Source organism: Cnephaeus nilssonii (assembly GCF_951640355.1).
Source record: "Cnephaeus nilssonii genome assembly, chromosome: 7".
Taxonomy (NCBI): Eukaryota; Metazoa; Chordata; class Mammalia; order Chiroptera; family Vespertilionidae; genus Cnephaeus; species Cnephaeus nilssonii.
Genome location: NC_137078.1, coordinates 12,992,673 through 12,997,908, shown reverse-complemented (window position 1 = coordinate 12,997,908; position 5,236 = coordinate 12,992,673). Strand labels below are relative to the sequence as shown.

Genomic DNA, 5,236 nt, shown 5'->3' with positions numbered 1-5,236 from the left:
GGCTTATGTAGCGGAGTGATGGTTAATTTGCATATTACCATTTTATTAGAGAGGATAAAACACAGACACAGACAACAGTGTGGTGATAGCAGAGGAAAAGGGGGTTGATGGAAATGGGCAAATGGGGGGGATGGGGACAGAAAGAGACTTTGCTCGGGGTGATGGGTGCTCGGTGCAGTGCGCAGATGATGTTTTGTTGAGTTGTACACTTGAAACCTGTATGGTTTTGTAAACCAACGTCACCCCAATAAATTAAGTTTAAAAATAAGAAATAAAAGAAATGTAGCTTGATTTCCAGGCTCTGCAGGAGTTTCCCATCCTTCCTGTCACTCTCCTTCCCACATCCTTACCCTCAATTATCTATCAAGAGAAACTTGGGTGACTGGTTTTAATACATAAGATGGGAATGATTGGTAAGTAGCATACCAATGGGTTGCATGCAAATAGGTACTTTTGAAGTGATTACAAAATTTAGGCTCTTAAATGTTTATTTATTTATTTATTTAGTTAGTTAGTTAGTTATTTAGTTAAGTTAGTTAGTTTTTAGTCCTCACCAGAGGATATGTTTTTATTGATTTTAGAGAAAGAGGAAAGGAGAGAGAGAAAGAAAGACCAAAGGAGAAACATTGATGTGAGAAACATGGATCAGTTGCCTCCCATATGCACCCTGACCGAATAGGGATCAAACTTTCAACTTAGGTATGTGTTCTGACTAGGAATTGAACCCGAAACCTTTTGGTGTATGGGCCAACACTCCAACCGAGTCATTCGACAAGGCATCTCTTAAATACTTTAAAATTTCTCTTACCTGATCTAGTTTTTGACAGTAAAACCTGACTTAGGACAATAAAAAGTGGCACCCGGAGGCATGGCCCAGTGGTTGAGCGTTGACCTATGAACCAGGAGGTCACAGTTTGATTCCTGGTCAGGGCACATGCCTGGGATGCCGTCTTAATCCCCAGTGTGGGGCGTGCAGGAGGCAGCTGATCAATGATTCTCTTTCATCATTGATGTTTATCTCTCTCTCCTTTTCCCTTCCTCTCTGAAATCAATAACAATATATATATATATTTTAAAAAGTGGCATTTTTATGTACTCTCCTTTTTCATCTGACCAGGGAATATTCAATCTAGCCTGGGCCCAGTGTTCTCCAACTAGAAATTCAGGAAACTCAGATTTAACTTAAAAATATTTACACAATATTTTTATTTTTGAAGTAATAAATAATACATATGCAATCTGGAAAATCTGGAAAATAAAAGTAGAATGATGAAGATAAAACCACCCTTATTATAACTCACCCTTTCTGTAAAAATTTTTAGGAAAATATATGCACAATAAACTTATTGTCCTGTAATTTAAAAAAAGAAACATTTAGTGATACATTGAAAACATTTTCCCATGCAACAAACTACCCTTTGACAATATAAGCATTGATTGTATAATGGCAGTGTAACACTTTGTTTCACCATGCCTCATTTTTGTGCATTTGCTTTAAATTGTTGTAGGTACATCTGATGAACATCTATGATGATTTCTTATTATAAGATGAAACTAGAAGCCCGGTGCACGAAATTCGTGCACAGAGGGGGGTTGTCCCTCAGCCCAGCCTGTACCCTCTCCAATCTGGGACTCCTGGAGGGATGTCCGACTGCCCGTTTAGGCCCGATCCTGGTAGGGCATCCCAGTTCATATTTTTGCTTCTTGTGATAGGGCTTTCTCTTGCCCTCGGTCTTGTGGTGCGTGTGCCAGTTGTCCTGGTAGGATCGGGCCTAAACGGGCAGTCGGACATCCCTCTCACAATCCAGGACTGTTGGCTCCCAACTGCTTGCCTGCCTGCCTTCCTGATTGCCCCTAACTGCTTCTGCCTGCCAGCCTAATCACCCTCTAACCACTCCGCTGCCAGCCTGGTTGATGCTTAACTGCTCCCCTGCCAGCCTGTTTGCCCCCAATTTCCCTCCTCTGCCAGCCTAGTCACCCCTAACTGCCCTCTCCTGCAGGGTTGATCACCTCCAACTGCCCTCCCTTGCAAGCCTGGTCCCTTTCAACTGCCCTCCCTTGCAGGCCGGGTGCCTCCCAACTGCCCTCTCCTGCTGGCCATCTTGTAGTGGCCATCTTGTGTCCACATGGGGGCAGGATCTTTGACCACATGGGGGCAGCTATATTGTGTGTTGCAGTGATGATCAATCTGTATATTACTCTTTTATTAGATAGGATAGAGGCCTGGTGCATGGGTGGGGGCAGCTGGTTTGCCCTGAAGGGTTTCCCGGATCAGGGTGGGGTTCCCTTGGGGCGTGGGGCGGCCTGAGCGAGGGGCCTGTGGTGGTTTGCAGTCCTGCCACGCCCCTGGCAACCCAAGCAGAGGCCCTGGTATCTGGGATTTATTTTCCTTCTACAATTGAAACTTTGTAGCCTGGAGCGGAGCCAAGCCTGCTGCTCCCTCCGGGGCGGCAGCCATTTCTGTGGCAGTTAATTCACCTTCTACAATTGAAACTTTGTAGCCTTAAGCGGGTGAGCCCGGCCAGGGTGTGCGGAAAGCTTTGCTTCCCCTGTTGCCAGCGGCAACCCTGGCCTGCTCTCTCAAGCTCCATTCTGCTGCCATTTGTTTGAATTTGTTTACCTTCTATAATTGAAACTTTGTAGCTTGAGTGGAGGCTTAGGCCTGCAACGGCTATGGAAAGCTTGGCTTGCTCTGTTACCTGGGAAACCTTGCTCTCTGTGGCTGTAGCCATCTTGGATGGGGGTTAATTTGCATAGTTGCCCTGATTGGCTGGTGGGCGTGGCTTGGCTGGTGGGCATGGCTTATGTAGCGGAGTGATGGTTAATTTGCATATTGCCATTTTATTAGAGAGGATGCCTGGAAGTGGAATTGCTGTGTTAGAGGACATGCACATGTAAAAGGCTTTCCTACATATCTCCCTCAGAAAGTTCATACAGAGGGACACTCCTGGCAGTCTTCTGTTTCTTTACATCTTTGATGACACTGTAGACCAAATTTTGAAAATATCTGTTTCTCATTGAAACTTGGTCAAGTTGGGGTGCACTCACCTATCTTTTTTTCCTAGGTCACAGCTGCCTTCTGCTTTAAGTTCACAGGGTCACTTTCCCCCCATTTTTTTTACTGTGATAAAATCCTATCTAATAAAAAAGTAATATGCAAATTGACCATCACTCCAAGACACAAGATGGCTGCCCCCATGTGGACACAAGATGGCCACCACAGATGGCCTGCAGAGGAGGGCAGTTGTGGGCAGTTAGGGGTGACCAGGCCAGCAGAGGAGGGCAGTTGGGGGAGACCAGGCCAGCAAGAGAGGGGAGTTGGGGGGGACCCAGGCCTGCAGGGGAGGGCAGTTGGGGGTACCAGGCCTGCAGGGGAGGGCGTTTGGGAGGGGACCAAGCCTGCAGGGGAGGGAAGTTGGGGGCGACCTGGCCGGCAGGGGAGGGCAGTTAGGGGCAATCGGGCCAGCCAGGGAGCAGTTAGGTGTCGATCAGGCTGGCAGGGGAGTGGTTAGGGGGTGATCAGGTGATCAGGCTGGCAGGAAGAAGCAGTTAGAGGCAATCAGGCAGAGGCAGGCGAGTGGTTGGGAGCCAGCAGTCCTGGATTGTGAGAGGGATGTCCAACTGCCACCGGGATCAGGCCTAAATGGGAGGTCAGACATCGCTCAAGGGGTCCCAGATTTGAGAGGGTGCAGGCTGAGCTGAGGGAACCCCCCCCATGCACGAATTTCATGCACTGGGCCTCTAGTACACATATAAATTTACCACCATAACCATTTTTAAGTGGACAGCTCCATAGTGCTACGTATATTCATAATGTTGTACAAACATCACCACCATCCATTTCCAGAACTTTTTCATCTTCCCAAACTGACACTCTGTACCTATTAAACACTAATTCATTTCCCCGTCAGCCCCTGGCAAATACCATTACTTTCTGTCTCTCTGAACTTGACTACTCTAGGAACCTCATATCTAGTATCAACTGTCTCATGACTGGCTTATTTCACTGAGCATGATGTCCCCAATATTCACTCATGTGGTAGCATATGTCAAAATTTCCTTCCCTTTTTATGGCTGAATAATATTTCATTGTATGTATATAACACGCTTTGCTTATTGATCCCTCCATTGATGGACATTTTGGTTGCTTCCACCTTTTGGCTATTGTGAATACTGCTGCTCTGAACATGAGTGTACAAATATTTCGTTGAGGCCCTGTCTTCAATTCTTTGGTGTATATAATAATTCTATTTAACTTTTTTCTAGATAAACACCTCTATTACCTGAGATAAGATAGGGAAAGGAGTTATTTGCCTTTCCAGCCTTGATTTTCCTCAGATAGAACTCCAGCTCCTTGCCCTCGAGCACATAGCCATTTGCTCGGCCACACTGGCCTGGTCTTGAAGTGATGCATGCAAGAAGACTGCTGGTTTTGGCATTCTTTTTACTTTCATCGTATTTCTTCTGAATTTTCTTTGATCATTTTTTGTTTAAAATCTCTTCCTCCTCAGCAGTCAGCATGGCCCCCTTCTTGCAGCCCAGGGGCAGTGCCCAGTGGAACTCTTACCGCGGTCGGTCCGGTGTGCTGTCAATGAGCACAATGCAGTTCTTTACTAGGGTCTTGGTTCGGACCAGTTCGTTGTTGGATGCATTGTAGACAATGTCAATAATCCTTGTGTTGCACGTACAACACTCTGAGCCCCAGGAGAAGTTGCCCACGTCCAGCCTCAAGGCTCAGTACTTCTTGTTGCCTCCCCACACACGGATTGTGTGTATGTGGCGGGGCCCAATCTTAGTGTTGGCAGCAGGGCATCCCAGCTCATATTTTTGCTTCTTGTGATAGGGCTTTCTCTTGCCCTCGGTCTTGTGGCGCGTGTGCCAGTTGTCCTGAGAGATACCCATTGCTCCGCCTTAAATTTTTAAAAAAATATACTTTTATTGATTTAAGAGAGGCAGAGAGAGAGAGAGAGAGAGAGAGAGAGAGAGAGAGAGAGAGACATAAATGATGAGAAAGAATCATCAATTGGCTGCCTCCTGCATGCCTGACACTGGGGATCAAGCCTGCAACCTAGGCATGTGCCCCGTCTGGGAATTGAACCGTGCTCCCCTGATTTCATAGATTGATGTTCACCCACTGAGCCATGCCAGCAAGGTTCTATTTTAAAATTTTTGAAGACCTGCTATATTCCACAGCAGCTACAGGATTTTACATCCCCATCAACAGTGCATAAGGATT

The 5,236-nt window shown here is 46.4% G+C and overlaps 1 pseudogene across 1 annotated transcript; it reads right to left on the bottom strand.

Annotated features, from left to right (window-relative positions):
* Positions 1–4,251: 4,251 nt before the first annotated feature.
* LOC307102681 (small ribosomal subunit protein eS8-like) lies at positions 4,252–4,902 on the bottom strand (annotated as a pseudogene). The gene has a single exon. The product of its transcript is annotated as a small ribosomal subunit protein eS8-like (transcript).
* Positions 4,903–5,236: the final 334 nt, after the last annotated feature.